Below are 27,625 nucleotides of genomic sequence, written 5' to 3' on the forward strand. Positions count from 1 at the left end.
TTACGGAAACTGCCTTCAACAATGCTTTCACTAAAAACTAAGTTTAGTAATTGCATATCTTTGAAAATTAAAGTATGATTTTTCCATGCCCAAGTCCACAAAAAACTCTAATAGGGCAACTATTAGTTGCTTGGTCAACGACAAGACCTGATAAACCCCTTCTTCTGTGATAGTCCAGTCAATCTAACATAAATTTGACCCTAACCTAAAAGTAATTGCAACAGAAGATTTTAATGTCTTAATCTTTAGCATTTATATACCCCAAATATACATAGAAAAAAGTCCCTAGAATCTTACTTGTGGAAGACTAAAAACATTACCATTTAAAATTCCTATGAAAATTTGCATTGAAAAGGGAGATAACTCTTGCAAAAGAGGCAGAAATATCAATAAAAATTGATACAAAATTAAATTAGTTTGTGGTTAAATCTTATATTGACTGGACTATGATTAAAGGAATTCATAGCAAGTTTAAACTTATGGTGTACTATATAGAAATGACTGTATAAATAACATTTAATTACAAATATAATGTAATTCAAAGATACTCCATGTATAATCAGTAAATTTCCCAAGTATCTATACCTAATACTGAACTAAGGCAACATATTACATAATCAACCTATTGTGAGCCTAAGCAGCAGACACAATGATACAATTTACTATTAGAAATTCATTTGATTGATAATACTGTTACTCCTGGTAGGCTACCAAAACTTTCAATTAAATTTAACTTAATTCTTAATTATAGTATTTAATACTGATTGAAATACATGTTTCACTTAAAAGTACTATATGAAATTAAATTGAAGAAATTGATTGTTTTAACATTTTGAAGGTTTCTCCCTTTTATTTAATATCAACTTCAAAATGATTAAAACAATTTAAAAAAAAATTGTTCATAAAGCACTTTCATAATCTACCACCCCTGCAAGGAATTAAAGAACTGTTCTTAAAATGTTCAAGAAACGTTCTTAAAGACCTTAGTATTGAAACAAAGAGTTTATAAGAAAATGCTCTTGGTGCATTTCATAACATAAGTGCATGACCATGCACATTTGTACTTTCTAAATGGAGGACCAAAAAAGGCAGGGCTTGCTTTAGCTCAATCTTGTATGTTACATTCATTCAAATGTCGCCTTGTAATAAATGCTTTCTTATTTGGCTGTTGGTTTCCTTGTTTAAAATTAAGAATGGAAATGGGGAATGTGTCAAAGAGACAACAACCCAACCATAGAGCAGACAACAGCAGAAGGTCACCAACAGGTCTTCAAGGTAGTGAGAAATACCCACACCCAGAGGCGTCCTTCATTAACATTTTCTCATGCTATGGCCTGTTTTTGATGATTATATGGTATGAGTTTTTTGTTTATTTCTGTAGCTGTACAATGACCTTCAGGGGCTAACACCTATATCGTTTGGACTTGGGTAGATTGTTGTCTTATTGGCATCATATTCTCTTCTTGTTCCCTTATAAAAGAGTACTTTGCATTTTAAAGCAAAGTCATATTTATGTTTTAAATATTAACAAGAACAATGTCAAATAATTTTTATTTGTAGTCTTTATATTGTTAATTCAAGGTCTAGAATTTATACAAGGGTTTCTTTCCCCCATAGAACTGCAGTCAGTCGTACAAGTTTCAGACATATCAAATAAGCAGATATACAAATTATTCAATAACTTTCTATTTCATAATTTGTTTACTGAAGAAAAAGTTCCCAGACCAAATGTGTTTTATTACAGTCATTCGTGTATATTTAAGTCCTTAAATGAGAGAGTTTGAAATAACATAGAGGTTTTATTTTAACCTTTCAAAATTTTAAAAGCCACAATAGTTATATAACATACATGTATTATTTTATGTCCAAGTAAAACTCAACATCCACGTACTACTGCAACAATTCAAAATATGGTGGCATAAACATATATCACGTGACCTTGACTATTCAGTATTAACCTCCAGTATTTCCTTAACACCAAATTTGATAATGATCAAATCAATCTTCTTATGCATAATCCTTTGTGATACATTTGGAGTTCACTGCTTGTGTATCAATCTTGGTTATGTATGACAGAGGTCAAGGTCAATTAGAAAAACCCAGGACTTTAATATAAAATTTGATGGAAAATTGCTTCTTCATGGTAAAAATACAAGTAACTCAGTTCCAAAATTTAAAGTCAAGGAGTAAACATGACAATAATTGAAAACAGCCATTCTAAATATAGATCGTAGATATTTTAAATCATTGTCCACCATGTGTCAACTGCCAAATGGACAACAATATTAAAGTAGCAGAATTTGATGAAATACATTTGATGTAATAAATATCTTCGAGTCATGAACTCAGAGATTGTTATTCTATACATAATCTTATTTCTAACCTTTTAGTAACTTGGTACTTTTCCATTTCATTTCTTTGAAGCCTTTAAAATTGAATTTATCCATTACGGATATTTACAGGACTTTCACTTCAGTGGTTGCGTCAGAATGTCAACGACAAGTTTGAATCTTTAATCTTGAAAAAGCGATCATTCCTCTTAAAAAAAATCTGTAGGCATTAGAAATAATGAAATAATTAGGTTTGACAGAAACGATACATGTACTTGATTAACCAAATTGTCAATGTTTATTTCATTAATTATCAATTATAGAACACTCAAACTCAAATAAACTGACAATATATGAAATTATTTGACTGTTAAGGAAAATCTGATCGATGGCAAATATAGTTAGTGGAGTATCAACTAAATAATAATAAGGTTTGGCAGTAATGTCTATGACCTCCAGGGATTGTAAAACATTGTTTATTGTAAAAGAGAGTGGGTAGGTACACAATATTAACACATGGACATGGGTTGCACTTAAAAGACACCCTCATCATAAAGAGATGTTCAAATTCCTTAGGTAGTTCCTAGACAAGTACAGGAACTGAGAACGATAGACGAGTTTAAACACAGAACAATCATTGTTTGGTGATTTGTAATCTGAGATTGCTCTGACATCTAATGCTTTTTGATCATTAAAGATAATTTTGGACATGGGACAGCAGCAGATCCACAAGATAAATTTTCCTGTAAATATATATATATATAAATACATGTATATTGAGATGTTGATGATTAAAAGAGGCATATTTGTACCATTTGTACTATCAATCAAGAAGTTTAGGCCTAGTGTTTATGAAAATTTGTACCGGTAGTAATGATTATTGAACTCAGATATGAAATTCACCCAGTCAATATACTGGGTTTGTTGTCTCCAGCATACATTTTGAGCTCAGTCTCTGAGTACTATGTAAAGATTGATGACTGGAGGCGCAAGTTTTTCAGTTTTTACACTTAATTTTATTTCTAGCGTTTGTTTTTTTCTTTTAGAGACATGCATAAACCAACCTTTTCTTACTGAAATCAAAGTGACAAAAGTATTTTAGACAGAAAAAATTTCATGAGACTTTTCAGATAGGACAAAGTTTGCCATTTCTTCATATTTTTTAAATAGGTGAACAGCATCAATTAACAAAACATTTGTTATATAACTGAACATGTACAGATTGAAAAGGTATCAATCAGTTCATGTAAGAAACAATTTCATGCAGTTATTAAAATTATCATAACAACTGTCATATAAAACTATGATAGCATATGGTAAATTGATTATCTATATACTTGATATTAGTAATTTGACAGATCCAATACAAATATCTGACTCTGTTTTAACAAATAGGGATCAAAACAGGTAATTCACTGAAAATAAAGCATTGACCTAAGGACTTAGTTTCCTCTTAATCTTCTTAACCAAGAAACAGTTGTTGCAGGGTTAGTAACTCATATTAAATCTGTGGATGAGTTTATTATTACTACTTCTGATGCTAAGATAAATCTGAGATTTATTATAACTCTTGGTAAATTAGGGAGGATATAGGGTATGATATTTTAAGGAATAGGAATAGACAGATCATAAAATTCAGTATAATAATCACTCTAGGCAGGGAAAAAAACTAGTGGGGCTCATAAGCACAGGCTACTAATTTGAATGGGCTGGGCCCATACCCCTTTACCAGAAATTGTTTACAATAGCTTCTGTGTATTCTTTCATATTTTGGAAGGTTAGGTTCCTAAATGGGAAATGTTAGTAATTTTACCTGCTTGATGGCTAATCCTGGTGATTGAGGACAGCAGGTTGGGTCCTTTGACTTTCTGACCTTAAATGGACCTCATAATTCTTAGAGTCCGAGACATTGCTGATATTAACCATAGTAAAAGTTTTATAAAAATCTGGCAAGGATTGTTCCTGAAGGACACCAAGTATTTCCATGTCCCATGAAACGTGTTATGCAAGAATAATAATATCTTGGTGTTTTACATATGAATCCACATGTAGTAATATTGTTTTATACATTGACTTAATCTATGTGAGGGAGGCTAAATTGCCTGACTTTTAAATGTGACAAATGTGTTCTTGCCAACATATTTCATGTATGCTGAAGCTGCAATATAAATTACCGTTAATCAACAAATGAACAATTTATTCATAATCAGATTTTTTTTCTCTTAAGGTTCACATACATTTACTTAGAACTGTCATGCACTGTCTAATAGTACTAAAAATCAGGTTCCACACTATTAAATGTTGAATACATGGTCCACTTAATTACATCTGAAAAACTGCTATATTTGGAGAAAAACAAATAAATTGTAGTAACTAATAACACCATACAAAAATAAGGAGATATGATTGCCAATGAGACAACAATCCACTAGAGACCAGTGGACAGGATATTTAGCTAGTCAATATTATGAATAAACAAGATTGTTTTGGTACAAATAAGTCTTTTGTAAAGTACATTGGCCTGATTTAGGATACAGCTAGTTAGATAATATATTATTATATTTCACAGTTTACAATAATGAAGTAGTTAAGGAAAAAGTACTTCCAAACTCTTAAGAGATTTCACAGGTCTTTTGATCAGTTATAAAAATCAGTTTACTGTGCTATCAACAAATACATTCAATGCAAATAAATTTGATGAAAATAACAAGATTTAAATAACAAACGTCCCTGATGCTTTAACTTTAAGAGTATCAAAATACATTTCAAATATAACCATACTTTAATATTCCCTTATTCAGCGCTATTACCATAAATTTTCGTTGAAAATGATATAAACACTTCTCAGGGGATATAACTTGAGGTTTCACAGAAAAAAGATGTTATTGTAAAATGGTAAATATGTAGTAATTTCTGGGCTTTTCTAAGCTGACTATGTCGTATAAGTTTTACTCATTGTTAAAGAACATGTAGTGACCTTTAGTTGTTAATTTCTGTGTCATGTGATTTCTGGAGAGTTGTCTCATTGGCAATCAATTACCAGTCATCTTCCTATTTTTAATTAGCAGTTTTATTTACAATTTTATGCCAAAAATCCCTCCCCTTTTGATATCCCAACCTGTATTCTCCATTGTATATAGACAAATCAGTTTTTATTTAGTGGTAATTTCAAATATATCGATCAGGATATCTACAACAGACAACAATTCAAATAGGCTAGGGTCACTAAGTAGACTGTGGACACAGTCAATGATACAGCTAAAAAAAATTGTAAATATTTTTGTATTTATATTGTGTGAACGATTTCTGATTTCATTTACGTCATCCAGTTTTAGAAAAGTCGTCATATTCATATAATGAAGCTAATCTTTCTTTAAGTATCATCTCAAATTTATTTAACCACAACTGTGACATTCAAAAAAGCTACAAGCGACCACTGATTCCCATCAACCAGGGTTAAGTGACCACTGATTCCCATCAGACATGGTAAAGTGACCACACAATTCTGTCAAGTACTGTCACAATAATCTGAGAACCAAAAAATGACCTAGTCAAGTGACCACTATATGTAAATAAGTACTATAAATTAAGAAGAAAACCTACCAAATAAGTAAACAGTAAACAATAATTGTGAACTTCAAGTACTGTAGTACAATTTAATTGGGATCTTTGTCTATATTTATAGCTGTGTCACTGAATGTCTTTAAAGCCTCCTATGATATTAATCAATTTCTGCCTCCTAAAAAGAAGTAAAATTGAGAATGGAAATGGGGAATGTGTCAAAGAGACAACAACCCAACCATAGAAAAAACAATTACAGCAGAAGGTCACCAACAGGTCTTCAATGTAGCGAGAAATTCCTGCACCCAGAGGTGTCCTCAAGCCCCTTCACAGTGAGAGTCAAGACTCAAAGGACAAATGTTTTTATAAACAAAAACCATTTAAAAACTATAAAAAATATATGTCTGTATTTGAGTTCTTTAAAAGCATGCATAAGTTTATCAATGGAAGTAACAAAACAATTATTTAACTTGGAAAACTGATATGACGGAAGCGTTTTCTACTAAAATATACATTTAAATATTGGAATAAAAATGAGTACATTACATAATGTGAATTGATGCAAGTCACAATATTCGCAATAATAAAAAAAAAGGTGAATTAATTTCGAAAAGTTATGTTATACAGTAACAGTTCATCAATACTATAAATATTAAATAAATGGATCAAAACATTTACTATTCATCTTTCTGTAACCCGGTTATCTTTTGAGTTCAATAACCCATGATAAACCAGTTATATAATTTACTATTTATTACTTCTTCTGCACCATTTACTTTTAAGTATTGAATGCTGTAACTATGTCAAAATTTACATGGTTAAAGCCATTTCTCTCGCTCCTGCTATTAGTCTATTTTGTGTTTAAAAAAGTTAATATTGGGGTACTTTGTGAAAGGATTCTATTTAAATCATAACGCCTCAGGTAACTTAAGAAACAGTTCTCGGTAAATGATTATAGGGTTTCATTTAGTAACAGTTCCTAGTAAATAATATATGGGATCATTTTTTGCACTCTCCTTCTCAGTAAATGGTAGTTTAGTAGAACTGTTTAATGAAAATAATAAAGGGTTAACAGTAATAACGCGGAAGTGTTCTCCTTTTCAAAATGTTAACCAGCAAAAGGAAAAGAAGAAAGTCTGAACAAACAACTATAGTAAGTGTTAACCAGTATATTAAGTTTTATCTAACATTGAACAATTTTTCTTTTCGAAGTACCGGTATTTACGTTCAAAAGTCAAATTGAAAGTACATAAAAAAAAAGTCATTGTCATCAATTTTATTGAGTGAGATACAATATTTCCTCACTCAGACCATCTTCACCTATTCAAAATTTCATTCTAAAGAGTCAGGCGTCTATTTGGTTTTCAAATATTTAAGTTTAAAGGCTGATGTGAAAAATATTGGATGAAACAAGTCAATTGGTGATGTCAATTCAGTTTTTCTTAGGATGATATGTGGGCAAAATTTTAACATTTTTCAATGATCCACTACAATGAGACATTATCAGGCACTTTTATCCTTTCATTACAATAGAAAAAAGAGGATAATTGAATTTTGATCAATGAAGATTACTTAAATTAAGCAAACAATATGTTGAAAATTAACTAGTCTGGAAAGTTTAAATGTACTAAAGATGAAAGAAAAGGGATATCCTCTTCATACTATTTTTAGGAAAGGAGATAGGTGCTTTTTTAAAAATAAATAAACAAATTGCACTTAAATGAATGTACCGTCATAAAAGTGAAAGGTAGTGGTTCATAGTTTTACACTGAAGATTTCTTTTATAGTAAATGTAACATAAAAAATGCACAAGTTCAGAGCACCAGCTACTCTGTTTGTTTAATTGACCACAAAACAATGAAATTATTAAATTATCCAATCAAATGTCAAGCAATAACTAACTCTACCAGAAAACATAAAATCAATAGATCAAAAGATCAATCTCAGAACAAACAAGAATTCATCAATTTGTCCTTATTATTATCTCATTAATTTTTCAAATAATACGAAAAACACAGCATATAACAAAAACTGATTTGAACAATTCTACTCCTGATTACACCTTATCCAATAGAAAAGTTAACAATTGATGGTAATAGCTCTCTGATGTCATCTTAACCTGCTGTGAGAGATAGATAATCACCAATATTATAATGATCACTTTTCGTCTAATCATTGACAATTGGAGGCAGAACTATAGTGTAAAGAAAACACCCCCTCTTCCTCCTCATATAATCTACGCTTTTTCACCTGAGCTTTACATAATTAAGACTAGCTTTCACAAATAAGTGCATTAATTGATTATAAATAATAATTTTCCACACAACATACCTTCGGAGTTTAAAAAAATATCAGCTGTGCTCAAGAACAAACAATTATTTGTATTCACAAAGTTTTCCTTTTTCATAACATGTGAATAAATTTAAAGGTAAGTTACTTATCTTTTTACTTATATTACAAAGTATTTTTTTCTGTAAAACCTAAAATTTGAAACTATAATCTTTACCTGAATTTTTAGTTTTTTCTTTCAATTTCTTATTTCAGTGTTTTTATTTATTAACTGATTGTACAAGTATTACTTCATTCCCTCTGGTTATATATTTTGAATAGAGAGAAACGCTATTTAATTGATAATGCATAACAGAAAAATAAGTGTCTAATTGCGGTATACTTATACTATAACCTGTATTATCAATTATAAATATGATGTTATGGTGAAACTTTAAAAAGGTGTATTTATACACTTAATTTCTGTGAGTAAAAAGGGGGTAGGTTAGTATAATTAAGTGAATAGGGGTAGGCATAAACAGTCCCTTAAGTCCTTTGAACCAGACTCCAATAATTTCATTTAATTAAAAAAAAAAATTTTTTAATAACAATCTTTATTTGATTTCACATGGCTTTTGAATACTTTGCTTCAGTCAAATTCTTACTATCTTGTAAAATAATCTTAGAAATTCAAATCAAACAAAGGTCCTTTGAAATTAAATATTAAAATTAATATATAGATTTACAATTGTGATAATTATACCCTTGTGTGAACTTAAAAATGTACCATAATGACCTGACTTTTTAATATATTTGGAAATATTTAATTTTTCTATTCCCACAAATCAAATTGTGACAAACAATAGCAAATCAGATGGATAGCTCCTCCTTGTGAAATGTTTTCCCATTTCAAATGTCAACCTGCTTCCATTCACAAGAAAAGACTGAGTACATACAGACTTAACTAACATAAATACTTCACAGTTGAAGTGTAAACTTCTCTTTAGTTTAAGTTGACTTATTTAACCACAAGTTAATGGCCAATTCCCTTTAAAAAGATAAAGTTACAGTATGATTTTAAGGAGCTTTGTGATATACAAGTATATTATCGAGACTGCAACTTATTAACACAACTTCACCAAATATAACATGCATGTATTAAGCCCATCATCATTGCAATATTTATTGTGCTCTGGTGATCACCAGAAACACCCATGGCCCCTTATTGTAGATGTTTGCATCTTAAATTTGTCAATATTAATTTTTCTGTGTTCATTACTGTTTTTTTACCTAATTCTCTACCGCCCATTAAAAATGACCCGTTAAGTTAGGAAACTTTCCGGTCAAATTGTTACATTAAGGTCAAGAAGTTCAAAATTTAAAATCATTCATATCTTTGTCTACAAAATAAGTTATGATGTGAGAAATAGAAGCCTCTATTGAATTCATGCAGTCATGGTATTGGTCTTCAACAATGAGAACAAACTTTACCCTATAATCTGCTATAAAGGTTCAGACATGAAAATGTGGAACAATTCAAACGCCAGTTAAAAACCATAATGATGCATATTCCAACTACTTGTGTAATGAGTGAATCTGTAAAATTTGTCTTGTAACAGATGTAGTACAATGATCCTGTCTACATGACAAGTCTAATCAACCTAAACATGAACATAGTAACTTTGTCCTGTAACAGATGTAGTACAATGATCCTGTCTACATGACAAGTCTAATCAACCTAAACATGAACATAGTAACTTTGTCCTGTAACAGATGTAGTACAATGATCCTGTCTACATGACAAGTCTAATCAACCTAAACATGAACATAGTAACTTTGTCCTGTAACAGATGTAGTACAATGATCCTGTCTACATGACAAGTCTAATCAACCTATACAGGAACATAGTAACTTTGTCCTGTAACAGATGTAGTACAATGATCCTGTCTACATGACAAGTCTAATCAACCTAAACATGAACATAGTAACTTTGTCCTGTAACAGATGTAGTACAATGATCCTGTCTACATGACAAGTCTAATCAACCTATACAGGAACATAGTAACTTTGTCCTGTAACAGATGTAGTACAATGATCCTGTCTACATGACAAGTCTAATCAACCTATACAGGAACATAGTAACTTTGTCCTGTAACAGATGTAGTACAATGATCCTGTCTACATGACAAGTCTAATCAACCTAAACATGAACATAGTAACTTTCTCATATACATATACAATAGATCACTGTCATTCACATTTTTTCTCTGTGTTGATGGTACACAAAGCCATCTATATAGCTACCAATTATTGTATATCTTTAAGGTAATATGGAAAAAAAGGTCAATGAGACACCAACCCAATAACACAAAACAAACCTGAAATGACATGTATGTAGCACTGTATCAAATTGATGATTAAATTCAGCTTTAAGGAATTGGTTTACAACACTCTTAGAAATTTGATATAGCAATGTTTTTTAAAATATATAAGAACCAATTGCTCATAAATTGAAATGTACAGTACGGTAACTACTTACACCTATTTGATTTCAAATTTTGTAATGCCCATACTTTTTAAAGCTTACTTTATGGTATTGATTTTGCTCATTGTTGAAGGCTGTGATTGAAAGCTCCTTCTCTTCATTTGTTTTCACTGGGTTCTCAGATGAATCAACTGTTTTTAATTTACAATCAATTCTTACTAGGGATAAAAACTTGTGTGTTTTGAACAGAGGTACAATTCATCCTTCTACTCACAGTTTATGACTGAAAAAGATTTTGTTATAAAAAGAATGAAAAAATTTAAATGTACATAACAATATTTTAAAATGGCAGTGCTTCGTAAGAGTATTAGGCTGGCTGAAAATAACAATGTTCATAACATATGTATTACATTATGGCACTATTCAGATTGCACTTTAATAAATTATTTATTAATTCATTGATTCATAACAAAAAAATATAATATAGTAACATTTTTTTGTGCATTTTTTGACAGTCACCAATTTCATAGGCAACCATGATGAAAAACTAATGTCAACAACACAACTTCTTGATACACCAGCCAATTTCAAAAAACAACATTGTTTCCAAGTTTAGAATTTCAAAATTGGACAACATCATTTACACAAACATTAGAATAGACCATCACAAAAAAACTGACAAATTGAACAAGAAAATGGGTTAACAGATCTTAAACATGCCAATAGTTTCTTTTATTAATGAAATCAATAAAAGTTCGAAAATATAACGTTTCTAGGAAAATAAAATTGTTCAATAGTTTTCATTATATTAAGGAACATCACACGCAGCACTAGGTTCAATTGAATCTTACACATTAATCATACTTTATTAATTAACCCAGAAAGATTACATGCCACTTGTGTAAAATAAATTGTTCTGTAATATAACAAATTATGATTTGTATTGGTACAGTATGATAAATTAACAGAATGTTAATATTAGAATCATTAGTCACAAGAGAGACATTTGTCTAAGCATGAAAACTCTCATTGCAGAAACCACTCTCACTTTACATAAATATTCTTACAGTTAATCAATTTTATTGAAATTGTTGCAAAATCTACTGACTGCTCCCTCACCCACACAGGCAGTTGTCTCAGATTTTTTCTCTCTATTTTATACCTTAATATAAAAGTAGTCTAAACATCAACCCAACAATGTTAGATCTGTAAGAAAGCAAATTTTTTTGTTCTTCCCTCGCCGGGTTTCAAACCCATCGATGCTTCTGGGATATCGTGACACCAAATCGTCTTCACTCACTCATGAGTAGCCATCCCGCTAGACCACACGACCACCGGGCAGATTATATAAAAGTATATAAGACATTTTTTTCTGAGACAAGTGCTTGTGCTCACCCACCTCCCTTTCACCAAATCTCCCTTTAAAGAAAAATTAAATATTTTGAAACCAAAATGAATAAAAGACTTTCACATTTGTGAATTTACCCTTATATTTCAAAAATTGCAATACTTGTGTAATTGTATGATAGTATGAGAGCTAATTATTCAATGTCACTTATTCCAATTAACCTCGGGTAAACCAATGCTTCACTTCTGCACTAAACACTCCAAGTTGGTCTTAAGGGCATACGATACAGTTACAGGGAAGGTAATGACGTTGCTAACGTAATTTGTTATTTTCGCGACGTCAAACTGTGACATATCGGGAAAAGATGCATTTTCCGACTGATTTTTATAATTCAAACTGATTTAATTTGAAAACGAGTTCATGGACCCCTATTTTTCAAAACGGCATTTTGTTCCATTTTGCAGGGAGATTATGTGACTCAAATTTTATGAAACTGTAAATAGATGATTTTTTTAATTTTGATAAACATGCAGTAAAAAATGACGTTTTTTTCTCAGTTCATGAACATTTGATAAATATGAGCTATTTCTGAATAAAAAAATGCATATTTTTTATTATATTTATAAAATACAGAAATTACTGATTATTTAACAAAAAACAATTTGTGTTTATCTTTTAAAACAAAAAAGTTATGTCTTTCTTTCGAAAAAGAAATTACGGCCACAAATCTGAATTTTGGGCAAATATACAAAATTTTCGACCTCATTTTACTCAAAAAGTAGCACATGAAGGTATATTTTTAATTACATATTTGATTTAATCATGTGAAAAATAGCCTATATGCAAATTTTCATGAACTTGTAAATACAGGATCAAAACTGTATCGTATGCCCTTAAATTAAACTAGAAGCTGCAAACCATCTGATTATTGAGATAACACGACATAATTCAGACATTGTTTATGTATATGACGACTGTCAGATTGATGATCATTCCCCAAAATTAAAACTGAAAATATCTGTATTAATAAGCCTGTTAATTTAATGTAATTAAAGTAAAAAGTCCCCACCCCACTCTTTCAACATATCATAGTTTACCAAACTTCATCCAAGTTTTCTGGAGACATCCCCACTTTGAGATTATCAGTAATCTCTAAGATTTCACTTATAAAATTCTTCTGGTTATTTAATTGAATTAACCTGCTTTCAAGCTGTTTAATTTCATATAAAACCATTAAATTTAATATCTGGCATGCTTCTGATCAAAGATATTTAATAAACATGTTTTTTATGATAATTCTGATTAACTTTCATTGCATAATCCAGCTTTCATCCTCAATTCCTCAAAAACAGATTTTGATTGCATTTAGATTAAAAAGCATCATTTATAAAAATTAAATGTAAATGAATATTTCTAACTCTCAATAAAATTAATAATCTGCCTAAAACCAAACATAAAATTGTCTAAAGCTAATAGTTAATGCACTTAATTCATATTTTAACTGTTGTACTTTTGCTGTTAAACAGAAATTATATCTTTCTACATGCCAATTAAAGGCAGATGGTCCTCCCTATAACTAATGTCTCTTATAGCATTAAATCTGTATCAAACTAAATTCTCTATTTGTACTTATATTATTGTAACCCATCATATTGTCAATCTTTACTGTCAAACACACTTTGAGTACCAGTACTGTTATAATTAGCAGCTTTTTATGACTGAAATTGATCATCAATTTAAACAGACTTCTGCTGCACACTGTGTTTGACAGGATTGGTAATTTGTGGGAAATGCTGAAGTCAGCATCAAGCTTAGTTTAGATTTTTTAGGAAATCAAAACCTAAATTCACCTTTTCATGCTGAACATTTTTTTTTGCCCAGATATTGGGCTGATCCCAATAGGTTTATAGTTACAAATTGGAACTAATAATGAATCCAACAGTATCAGGCAATCATCTCCAAAAAAACCCGGGTGCATTTCATCAAAATTACACCCTTACAGTTTTAAGTCACAATGAGATCAAAAGAAAGAAAAAAGATGGGCACTCAACTTCATGTTTGTATCAAATAGCATATTTTGAGACAAAAAACATTAACTGTTTTTATCACTTTTAATGAGATATTACTTCATAGAATACTTTCAGTTCAAGGTAACAATGGTTTTAAGAAAGTTCAAGGTCATGGCTACTGGTTGTTGGGTGAGTTCAAGGTTATGGTTAAAAGAACTACTTAGTCTACATTAAGGGTAAACATAAAATCTAAGAATAAATTATATTAAAGAATCTAGAATAAAGGGCTGCGCTTTAGTGCATGATACGCCCGTTGCTCTAAAAGATGGGCGTATAAGTTATTGTCCCCAAATTGGAAAATCCCCCCTTTTTTAAGCATAAAAATTCAGAACATGGAAATGTAAAATCTGAAATTTATAAAAAAAAATGAAGGGGAGCTTACATCAATAGATATAAACAATTCACCAAAGTTTCATGGACATTGGTGAAAGCCTTTTTGAGTAAAAATTTGTCTGAAGTGTTAAAAATCCCCCTTTTTTATGAATAAAGCCCCATAAATCCAAAACTTAAAATCAGAAATTTATAAAAATTAAAAGGGAGCTTACATCAATAGATATAAACAATTCACCAAAGTTTCATGGACATTGGTGAAAGCCTTTTTGAGTTATTGTCTGAAGTGTGGAAAATCCCCCCTTTTTTATGAATAAAGCCCCATAAATCCAAAACTTAAAATCTGAAATTAAAAGAAAAACGAAAGGGAGCTTATGTCAATACACATAAACAATTCACTCAAGTTTCATGGAAATTGGTGAAAGTGTTTTTGAGTTATTGTCCGAAGTGTGGACGACGGACGGGGAGACAACGGTATACCATAATACGTCCCGTCTAAAAGATGGGCGTATAAAAACTAGCCATATCTAGTAAAAGTGGATGCTCATTGTAACTTCAGAAGGTTCATGATTGCACTAGCAGCCGAGTGCCAATGACCTCAGCCAATGTGCCTATTGTTTACCTTATAACCACCACAACAAGACCACATTATATTTAACTGTATGTGTTTAAAGAGAATTAATATTTAGTCACTGGAGTGAAATTCCCTCCAATTACCTGACTATTGAACATCTGATTGATTTGCGATATTAATATTTACTCAATATTAATTTTGAAAATGACATTTGGGATTCATATTTCAATGAAAATCAAACAAGAAAAATGAAATAGAATATTGCATTTCCATAAAAAAGTTTTGCAAATCAGTGAGCGACTTAAAATTATAACCACATATTTAAGTAGTCACTATTAAATTCATTGTTCTAATGTCCAAAAGTAAAAAGAAATAAAATCCAGATTGTGCAAGAGCAAAGAAAATCAGTATTTGCGATTTAATAAATAAAAAATATAAACTAAGAATGAAACTGACACTTCTGTGGTATTGTATAACCTCATTTTATGATACAATGAACACATTGACGTATACCCCACAACTCCTTTTATAAATAATTCTTACTTCACAGAAAATCAGAGCAAATCACGATACATTTTTAGACTATGCTTTTGTACGAACAATAATACTTCATTCAAGTATTAAATCACCCAGATCGATTGATCAATTTATACCGTTAAGAAAAGGTTTACTATTGATAAAATAATCAGTTTACGATACTTAAAAAAACAAACTAAAAATTACCGCAATTTTTTTCTAAAATAGACCAATTTCTAACATTCTTCGCCTACCATAAACTTTTAAATGTCAGTTAAGGAGTTAAACATAGAAATGTCTTCTCTTCAGTGGGTAGGATCTTCAATCATTTAACTACTGACTATCAACTTTCAAAGAAAGAGAAACTAATCGGCATCAATTAATTCCAGATTATTCCTGCAATATTTGGAAGAACTTATTTTTAACAAAACAAAGCATTTTTTTTTTATTTCACCATTTAGATTTCAATTATTTTTTCAGTATAACAATAATATAAACCTGAAATAATTGGAAATGGTGAACATTCCACAAATGATTAACTTTGTAACTACATGTACCTAATATGTAAAACATAAGAAGAGAAGAGACTGTCAAAAACATTTGAAAGCAAACTGTGTTCTTGAAAAATATAATGCAATCAAGGGCTATAACTCTTGAATAGGATAAATAGAAAAGATACAACAGTTAAATTCCAAACAAAACTTGACACTAAAATATCCTGATATAATAAGGTATCTGATTTAGACACTTCTTCATCTACTGGTAATTTGTATAGGTTTCTAGCAATGGTTTGATAACCCATATATACATACTCAATTGCTCAATTCTTTTTTCTTTCCTTTACATTAAAGATATCAATAACTATCATCTTTACATCTCATATCAAATTTCATGAAGAGCAAAAGTAAATTCATTCCATAAACTTTAAGTGATCATTTTTTATATAAGTTCATCTACTTGTATTTAAATACTTTGTAACACCATTTCTGGAACACTTTACAAAACAATGTCTGACGGTTTACAGTCTACTGTCAGGCTCAGACATAACCATAATTGTGTCAGTTAACCTCAACTTCACTCAATCTACCCCTTTTTTCCTTATATTGTCCCATATCTAGAATTCCAGGAAATTCTCTTGGCACATTCTACAAAATCAGATCATGTTAAAATGTAGAATTTCCAAGATATCATGCATGCACATGTAAGATATGACAACGACCTTAACATCAATCACACTTATAAACCTGCGTTTTAGTAAATAAACAAATAAATCATTCAATAACCAAGATAAATCTAAACTTTAATTACTCAAATGTGATTTAAAATTTGGATTTTTTTTAATCATTATAACATAGACGCGTTTGATGTAACAACCTCATACATAAATATTGCAATATAATCTTGTTTTTACATAATTAAATGAATAAAAGAGAGAAAAGCCCAATAGCTCATTATAAATTGGTTTCCTTTGATTTTTTCGATGATTAAAATACATTCAAGGTAAGGTACAAACATTATATAACATTATTGATTCCCTTTGAGAGTTAGAATACAAGATAAAAGAATAAGCCAACAAAAGGACCTATAGTGGTATCCCAAAATCATTTAAGTCAAGCTAGGATTGTCAATACTCAACCATGAGCAGACTGAAAACCATTCACAGTGTTTATTATTCAGTGTCAGGTTTAGAATGAGGATAAAGGGATGGTGTATACTCACCAATGACAAATTGTCATTCACTAGGACTTATGCACCAGTGAGTGGCACCCAGTCCATTTCCTGACTCCAAGCCTATGGGTTAACCTATTGTGAATATTGGGTGAATGTCTTTATTGTTGTTTAATCCAAGCAAATTACAGTACATGTGCTTGATAATAGGTATTCTCCGAGTTAAAGCACAAAGTCTAAACTTCTTGTTCTATAATAACTTTGATTATTGAACCATGAAAATGATGTCAAGATCAGGTGAAGCCTATCAAAGACATATGTACCTTTGAAAATGATTCTATAGCATAGATATTTGACCTTATTCTCATTCTCAATGAAAATTTGATCTGGGTGTCATCCTGAAAATTTAATGATGGTCCATTTAGGGTAAGAGTTTGAGGTCAATTGGCATGTATGAACACCTCAACACCATTCTATACAGAAAAGTTCTTACTCAAATATTGCAAAACAAACTGATAGAAGCAATTTTGAAAACTTAACATGATTTGATAAGTCATTTACCAAAACCATGAACATGAGATCAAGGTCATCTGAGATCAAGGTTATCTGAGATCAAGGTCATCTAACATCAAGGAGACAAAACATCAAACCATAAGCCATGTGTATGTCTATCATACATGAACCATAGATATAAATTATTGTATTAAGACTCACTATTGCTCTCAGCTGAATAGTACGACTAATGTTTCTTAACCTCTGTTGACTACTTATACATTTTGTTTATGCAAATGACTTCCCCTAAACCACAAGTCTATGCTCAAACCAATTACCTATTTCAATATACAACTGTCATCACTGCACTTGATATGCTCAATCAATAAACAACTGCAGAAACAGACTGATTAGGGAACCACATTATCATATAACAGATGTTAGAGAACAAACTTCCTATTACATGTCAGTGGGTTGTTTTGTAAGACATCACTGTTACGTAATTGTAACAGGTGAAACTCTTCGTTTTCTCTTCACTCCTTACTGTTTTTCTACACTCCTTTCTCAGTTACTCAAACAGATAGGATAGGAAATTTAAATGTTTCAAGCGAGGTATGGGATTTATTATGTCACAGTTACTGATGTTAAAGTGTAAGTTCCTTTCAGAGCCAATAAGGCAATACAAAATTGACAAATTCCTATCTTATCACAGTTTTGACACTTCCAACAGCTTACTAGTAACTGTCAAAGTCCTATCTTATCACAGTATTGACACTTCCAACAGCTTACTAGTAACTGTCAAAGTCCTATCTTATCACAGTTTTGACACTTCCAACAGCTAAGTAACTATCAAAGTCCTATCTTATCACAGTACTGACACTTCGAACAGCTTAATAACTGCCAAAGTCCTATCTTATCACAGTACTGACACTTCGAACAGCTTAATAACTGCCAAAGTCCTATCTTATCACAGTATTGACACTTCCAACAGCTTACTAGTAACTGTCAAAGTCCTATCTTATCACAGTTTTGACACTTCCAACAGCTAAGTAACTATCAAAGTCCTATCTTATCACAGTACTGACACTTCGAACAGCTTAATAACTGCCAAAGTCCTATCTTATCACAGTACTGACACTTCGAACAGCTTAATAACTGCCAAAGTCCTATCTTATCACAGTATTGACACTTCCAACATGTTACTTAAGTAACTGTCAAAGTCCTATCTTATCACAGTACTGACACTTCCAACAGCTTAGTAACTGTCAAAGTCCTATCTTATCACAGTATTGACACTTCCAACAGCTAAGTAACTGTCAAAGTCCTATCTTATCACAGTATTGACACTTCCAACAGCTTGCTAGTAACTGTCAAAGTCCTATCTTATCACAGTTTTGACACTTCCAACAGCTTGCTAGTAACTGTCAAAGTCCTATCTTATCACAGTATTGACACTTTCAACAGCTTGCTATAGTAACTGTCAAAGTCCTATCTTATCACAGTATTGACACTTCAAACAGTTTAGTAACTGTTGAAGTCCTATCTTATCACAATCCTGACACTTCAAACAGTTTAGTAACTGTTGAAGTCCTATCACTCTGACAGAGTCAACATTGTGCCTAACCAGATATAACTGACAAATTCAAAGTCTTTGTCACATTTCATTTTCACAATTTTCTTCTTGATAAATCTATCCTGAGAAGAGTATGGTTGTGCTATAAATATTGTCTAGGCTTTACCTGTCACCATCATAATTAAGTATCCTACAAAATTAAAGGATGGGCTTAGATTGGCTCATAATATCCCCCGGCTTTGGTGGGTATTACATGTTCTTGAGTCTTAGGCTCAATTGTAACCTAGAATGCTTCTCATCCTTCACATTCCAAGTTAGACTTCTTACATTTAACAGTGTCATTGTAATGCAAAGCAAATTCACAGAATCATTTGAACAAAGTTGTAGCCACTGAATTAATTAAAATGTTTGGTTTTGTTCAAAATAGGATTATCACCCCACATATCGAAAGGTTTTTCATATGATTCAGTTAGGAATTTATAAAATGTTGCACTGGTTCAACAAATGAACAATCTAAAAGGAGATATGAAAGTTGATCCTTCATCAGTATGTCAATAATTCTGTCACATTAAAGTTCAATGATTAACAAGTGTTGAAATTCAAAACTTAGGGTAATGAAATAAAGGTAAACAAAGAGAGTGACCAATAAATCAAAATATTGAAGATTTTTGTGGTTTTTTTTGTTGCTTAAAAAAACTGTTCATATATTTTTTTTGTTTTCACATCAGCTGTTAAATTAAAAAAATGTATTTAAATCCTTCTGTTTCAAACAGTCACAGATAAAGCATGCACAATTAAGTAATGATCCATGAAAACAGTTGTATGGTTATGGCTTCTTAAATTTCAGCATTGTTCTTTTACATATAAAACTTTCCATTCTTTTTTTATTATCAATTTTCCATCTGCAAGTCAATTCATTTAAATCAGTGTAAGTGTTCATTAAAAGTTTGCTAAAAAAAAATGTTGGTATAGGACAGAGTGGTGTAACCCTCTAGATTGGTCAGTTTTTCAGTTTCTTTCAGTCAACAAGAATGCCCATCATTTTAAAAGAACATCAAATAATTCTCCTTAAAATAAATGAAGAAGAGAATTGGTATACAGACTATATTAAGTCTTCAATCAGATATGATGAAAACATTTTATATACAAGTATAAATAGATGATGGATTGCTGTGAACCTATATATATGAATATAAGAGTGTGAAATAATTCTAAAAGTAATAACCCCCCATAATTCCGACAAATATGTACTTTTACTTTAAACATTGAATGAAAATATATTTATCTGTCCATCTGTACATCAATGATGTCTTGAATGGTCTAACATCTTTATTAACCTTGTGTGGGAGAGTTAATTTGCTTCAAGTCTTTTTCAAGACAGTTTGTTTCCTAGAAAAGAGATTTGTTTGGACTCATACTGTTAGATGACAACTATTTACAGTTACCAGTTTGGTTTTCCTCCTTGTATAATTAAATAAGAAAATGGTAAGGTCTGAGAATACTATGGTAGGATTCTAATTTGAAGAAAACAAATGTTTGGCTTTGGCTCCTTTGTCTTCTTAACTTGATCAAGTATGGATTTATTCAAGTTTGTTTTCTTTTGAGTTTAATTTAACAATAGTTCTGTTTACTGCTTGTTTTAAAAGAAAAGACAAAAACAGTTAAAAAGTCTTACCAGTCTACAAAATGTTTTCAAGCAAACAATTTACAAGATATTCAAAAGTTCATACGTTTGAAAAAGTCCCAGTTCCAAAGATAACTTAAAGCAACAATGGCAGTGTGCTAATGACCTAAAACATGTCTCTATTAAAGTTAATTTCATTCTGCTTGAGACAAAAGACAGCAACCATAGAAAAACAGTCTCATCTACATGAAACTTCAATTTTAAGATTGAGTGAATTGGTTTTTTTATGTCATTGATCCCAATCAATTCAATGCAAACTTCTTTGGGTTGACAATTGATTTGAAACCCAGAAGTAAATCTGATAAAAAAGGGGGAAAGTCTACATGTATTTTATTTTATCAAGCCATATCAGTTTTGTGTTCTCTGCTAATTGTAAAATAAAAGTTGCAAGATTTTTCATGAACAAACTTCATGACAAGTATAAATGGTGACGTATTTTGCTAGCGGTACTGTGAAACAACAATTATTGCTGTGAACAACATAAAGAAATTGTGTCAAGTTTCATACTATTTGTAGGCGTTTTTGTATTGACTAGCTTTTGCAAAGGACAGATGGTTGAAGAGGACAAACACAATCTGTCTGCCCACAATGTGTGGGGGAGATATACTTTTTTCAGGGTCAGTAATTGCATAGATAAAGCATAAATAAATGATGATTGACCTTATCATTTTAAGTTCATTGTTTTATATAGTAGGAAGTAAGGAGTATTAAAACTAGAATTTCAATCAACCTAAATGCAAAACTTTCATACATAATTTGTCCAGGGATTGTAGATTATTGTGATAATATTCTACTCATGTCTTATTTTTCAACTTTTGAAATGATGAAGTGTTCTGTAGAATGCAGTTATTTTCTTTTAATAATATTGTACAATACATTGCACACTGAGACCAGGATATTAAATAGCTCTTTACCCCATTGAACATCCTAGGAAATTGTCACTCAGGGAATTTCATCTGCGTCACTCATTATTTCTCTTTTTGTTTTGACCATAAAATTTTCCTATCAGTTGATTTGAAACATTGTCAGTTTGTGAAATTAAAGTGATAGAACTTGATTGACAAAGATGAATTAGATAAGAGAAAAAGGCCGGAAATCAGATTGTCTTCTCTTCAATGGTATCTACCTTTAGTTATAAAAAGAACTTCAGTAATCCTTTAGTTTGTCACGAAACACTTTTTTGCAAGTTTTATCATATTTTTCCAATTAATGTTAGTGTTTAAAACAACAAACAGTACCTTAATAAACCAATATCAATAGCATCAATTATAAAATATCAAGGTTGCATGCGGTTCTATTAATGGACAAAACTTTCTTTTTTTTCCCAATATTAAGTGCACAATAGTGATCAACTATATTGTATTGTCAAAATCATATGCAAAATTCATTTATTGTATAATAGTATGAAGCAAGAGAGTTACTAAGTTTTGGGGCTCTCAGCTACATGATGCATTTGAATTATAAGCTAAATTAATTGACATTCAAATGTTTCATAGAAATATGAAAATTTACAGTATACATTTTAGTAATTTACAATCAAGCTTACATCTCTTTATTGAAAGAAGACTGACCTGATTTAATAATTAATTTTCTTCAACTTTTAAGATGGGTTCCGAATGTCTGTTTAAGTTTTGGTGCTGATCAGATGGGTGTCTTGAAGTTCAAAACATCTTCCTTCCAATTTATGTTTTCTATGTTATGTTTTATGGATAACTCATATTTTTTTTTTTATTTTACCTTAGTCATGGTACATCTTTTTTTTAATGCTTAAATGTCAACATGACCTTTTTGTTTTTGTTGTGTTGCTGTCTCACTGATTAATGCCACACATATACTTTTACCTCAATTTTAAGTATTTTTCAAATTAATTCAATAACATTAATATTATTCATGCAAGTTTTAACACTTGTTTTAATGATGACAAATTATGAATAAATACTTAGAAGCCATTAATATTATGATATTACAATATAATAAATAGTTACAGATGGGATTTCAGCTTTCATTTAAATTATTCATCATTACATGTAAACATGTAATATTTTTACACTTTAGAGCAAAAATGAAAAGTTGTGCAGGAGGTTTTAGTATTGACACTTTAGAGCAGAAATAGCTTCAATGACGCTTATCTAACAGTACATTCTCATGTGGAAATCCATCATAATCTGTGGCAAAACATCAGTTCAAGGGGAAAGCTGTTGCCTATATCAAAATATATACGACAAGACCCTAAAATAAAGTTATTTAGGAAAACTTTTTTGATCACTGTCCTCAAGAACTCAGATGTGCAGAAGAAAATTAATTAGCATAAATACTGATTTGATAGATTTATAATTCAATTTGATTCACAGGACCAAAAAATAGATTCAACAACTTGTTTGAATTTTTTTTTTTGAAATTACTGCATGAAAAATCAAGATAACTTGTAAAAATTTATAAAAGTTTTCTCCAAAGATCAAAAACAGAAATGATAAAGAAAAACTCATTCATACAATATGATCAATCATAATATTACAGTTTCATACTTATCAAAATTTCTATTCATTTAGACTGCCTAATAAGGATACTGTCATTAGAAGTGTAATTAGAGCATTCAAAAGTATTGGACACACTATCACTTTCAGGAACAAAATCAAGAATTAATGCTGAGTGTGCTGTTTCACTGGCGTTAAACCTCATATCCTTTTCCTAATTTAGCCAATTAATTACTGAATGTGACATTTTCTCCGCATTTGAAGGAATCATAGCTCCAAAGCTGACACCTATTTTGATGGTTTTCTTTAATCATGTCACCAGCAGCTGTGCCATGTTTTACTGACAGGACATGCCACTGACATTTCCTCACATGTAGCCCAGAATGTTCTAGAGAGAAATCATTCAGGGGTTGCCAATAACAGTCTTTGATGTTATATCTCATTCTGACTATGGTGGGTTTTGTACTCAAATTTATCATGAATATAAAAATAAAATATGATATGATCCAACAGAGTCCAAATGACATAATTAAAAGGAAATATAGGTCACTTAATGGATTTCAACATTTACGGTAGCAAAACCCATTTTCCCTTTCAATCGCTATAAAAGGCCAAGACAAGACAAAATATGAAACCTTTCAAAAGAGAAAATCAACCACTAGTTTTGTGACAAACAAATCTGCTATACAGGCAGAAGTTATGTCCAGTGAGTGGTCTAAATTAAGTTACTACTGTATTCACAAGCCAGTCAACACTGAGGTTGCGAGTTCAGCCCAGCAGGTGCACTCAGCTCCAATCTTACTGTTGATTCATTTATTTTCATGGGTACCAATTTTCGTGGATTAAGAAAAACTTGCATATTCGTGGATATTTAATTTCGTGGTTTTGCTGAAGTCTGCATACAAACCTATAGTAAAATTATCATTCGTTGAATATTTAATTTCGTGGTTTGGCTGTGCCCACGAAATCCACGAAAATTGGTATCCAACGAATAATAATGAATCCACAGTAATTGACTTAAGGATTGTCAGTTTTCCTATCAAAGGTCAGTGTTTTTCTCCAGGCACTCTGGCTTCCTCCACCTGCCACTAAATAGCCTATATGCAGTGCTTGAAAGTGGTGTAAAAACACCCAAAAAAATCCATCTTGCAAAGTTCAGTGTTATGTAGGTTAACCTCTTAACTTAAATTATTTATTTAAAATAAAAAAGCAAGTCATACATTATAATCTTAATATAGGGACATAATTTATCTAAATACATGTACATCTATTTGATTATATTTATATTCAATTATCAGAGATCACTTAAAACAAATAAATAACTTCTCAGTAATTATTGTAATATATATTAAGGAAATAAAATACAACATACATATATATCAATCTGTTTTAACCATACATAGAATTGAAAAGTCCAACTTCACCAAGTTGAACTGATGAAAACCAGACTCCTATTTAACTAAAAATAAAACAATTTGATCACGTAGGTAGGACGACCAAATTAAAAATAAATGTCATGGCTAACTATTACTTCTTGAACTATTTTTTGTCTCATCAATTATGTATGTTTCAATCAGGATTTTCCTTTTGAATATATAATTGGACATTAAGTCCTGAACACAATTTATTTAAGACATGATTCCTTCATAAACCCAACTTTTTTCCTTTGTTAATATATATAAATGTACATGTGGTATTTCACTGAATAGATACTGCAACTTATGATCGTTCCATAAAAAAACATATCAAAATGTGGTTTGAATGCATTAAATGAGACATGTACAACTATCCTGTAACCCTTGTTCAACCCATATGGATGTAGGTTAAAGCAATCATAGGTCACTATACAGCCTTCAACAATGAGAAATCCAATCCATATAGTCAGCTATGATTGTAAGGCCCCACTGAGCAAGCAAAATGTGAAATTCGAAAATTTAACAGTAGGTGGCATGGTGTCCTATTAAATATAAAATTTCTTGTTCAGTACTATATTTATAAAAATATTACTCATTTAAACTCCTCAAAACATTACAAGTCAAATATTATAAATAAACTATACATGCACTGGTTAACATTCTAATGATAATTAATATTTATTCAACTAATGTTCAATTCTTATTCTGGAATCTTTATTTACAATTTATAGATTTCATAATTAAATAGATGATATTGCACCAAAAGACGACCTGACATTTTATTGGTTAATATGAGATAATGGCAAACATTTCATTTTAAATAATTCTTCATGAATTTGTTTTCCCAAAGCACTAGTAGCATTTATGATTGTAGAAGTTAAAAAAAACAGTAATGCATTAGTACATGCACTAAAGCATCTGAGGTCTTTAAGAATAGGAAATTAAATACAAAAATTTGCAAGTCACCTCAAAATATGCACTTTTTAGTTTTCAGAAGATTAAAAAAAAATTGACCAATTATTTAAAAAACAACAACATTTGAATATTAGATCAGCTCTCAATGAAACCAGACAACAAACACAATATCTAGAAAAAAATTATGGCACAGGTTTCAAAAAACTTAAGTTTAATGAAGTATAATCAAGCATTCAATCTAAATTATAGTCACACATCTTCTTAATTAACAGTCAACACAACATAATTAAACTATGTCTGTCCCAAAACTACAACTTATTCCATTTTCAATTTCAATAAAATCCAAAGTGAAAGTAAAGATTTGGTTGTGAGTATATTTTGTCTAAGATAAGATAAATAAGTAATATCTACCATGGATAAATAATGACCAAAATTCCAAAATATTTTAAAGTCTAGTTAAGTTAAATAACAATAAAAGTGTCCAAGGCATTATTTTTTATCTTTGATGTAAGACTACTATCATGGCCAGATTATTTATAAGTAAATGACTTAAAAAAATGAAGTCCATGTCATACATGAAGCTCACATTTTAAAACCCACATTTCACAATTAAGTCTTTGGAATGTATTAAGCAAATAAAACCATATCTTATAAGACATAAGGGAATCTACAAAATTCTTTGACTAACCCTTTATTGATTACATTATTTACAATAAGGGTTTAATACATGCTCTTTGACTAATTCTTATACATGTACTACAAAGTCCAAAACACCCCTTTGCACAGGACGTGACAAGAGAGCAGCAGCTACCACAGGAGCCCTTTTTTTTTTTTTTTTATATATATTAGACCATTATTAGTTAGAAGTAGTGAAATTAAAACACTAACTGCCTTTAAAGTTTCACCAATAAACTATTTGAATAGATTTTAAGAAAAACATTTTTTTATCAGAAAAAAAGGGGGTGTAGTGTTAGCTCTCTCTACACCCTCCCTGAATCTGCAACTGTTATTTGACACCTGAGTACATCTGTGTGTTAAGCAATTGTCCAAATAGTCACAAAAAAATGAATTTTCACTGACAATTAAAGAATATTAGTGCTTTGTTCCTTTTAAAACTGCACATACATCAGAATGTTCAAACTAAATAAATAAAACAATAAACAGTGAAAAAGTTTAATAAACAGAACACATTCCAGATGTGACTGGCTACATAGTCTAACCAGTTTATGTAATTAAATTAAGAATGCCATTTACTATCTGTTAGAAAAAGCCAGGTAACTTTTTAGAGGGGTTCATGTAACATTCTTACAGCAATTCAGATAATTAAGCATGTAATTCTAATCTGCTGCCTGCTAGTTTGTGGCAAGTTTTTTTGCTGAGGAAATTAAGTTATATAAACAAACATACCTTAAGCCTCGCACATAATTAAACATGAAAGATTATTAAAGAATAAACAAGTCTGTTATGTTCTTTCAGCTGCAGAAGTTAAGGTAAATCTAGGTTTAATGGATATTGAAGCTTTGTTACTCCCTTGTTGCTTTTAAAGATGTAATCTTAGGTTAATGTACCATCAGGAAACTCAGATAGCAATAGGAGTTTAATTACTTTGAGTTTAAAGATTTATGTCCAAAACAGAATTAAAATGCTGAGCTTGCTCATTTGAATTTGTTTTTGGGAAAACTTTAGAATTTGAAAGTTTAAGATTATGCCAATTTAGTTCTATGTTTTGTAAAACATTTGTCACAACTTTGAGAGTTCTAAGATGTAGACTTGATTTCACATATACAATCTGACATACAATTTGTCAAAGGCATTGTAAATGAAATGCAATACTGAAAAAAAAATCACAAGTATTTTATCTATTGTATTACAGCTATTAACTTATATTTCAGTTTTAATAACTTTTAACATGTGAATGTAAAG

The 27,625-nt window shown here is 30.5% G+C and overlaps 2 protein-coding genes across 5 annotated transcripts in view; one reads left to right on the forward strand and one right to left on the reverse strand.

Moving 5' to 3' along the window:
* LOC134701727 (probable ATP-dependent RNA helicase DHX35) overlaps positions 1-27,625 on the reverse strand; it is a 147,552-nt gene that overhangs the window by 35,327 nt on the left and 84,600 nt on the right. The gene's annotated exons all lie outside the window — the stretch shown is intronic.
* Positions 1-27,625, forward strand: part of LOC134701730 (probable G-protein coupled receptor B0563.6) — a 50,935-nt gene that overhangs the window by 19,846 nt on the left and 3,464 nt on the right. The window contains exon 1 of one of the 4 annotated variants that reach the window (XM_063562878.1): positions 6,933-7,044. The exons of 2 other annotated variants lie outside the window; for them this stretch is intronic. The gene's annotated coding sequence lies outside the window, so the exon portion shown is untranslated. Of the gene's footprint in view, positions 1-6,932; positions 7,045-8,080; positions 8,320-27,625 lie in introns of those variants that run through there. One more of the 4 variants, XM_063562876.1, reaches the window with a different exon arrangement.

This window comes from Mytilus trossulus, unplaced genomic scaffold, assembly GCF_036588685.1.
Source record: "Mytilus trossulus isolate FHL-02 unplaced genomic scaffold, PNRI_Mtr1.1.1.hap1 h1tg000261l__unscaffolded, whole genome shotgun sequence".
Taxonomy (NCBI): domain Eukaryota; kingdom Metazoa; phylum Mollusca; class Bivalvia; order Mytilida; family Mytilidae; genus Mytilus; species Mytilus trossulus.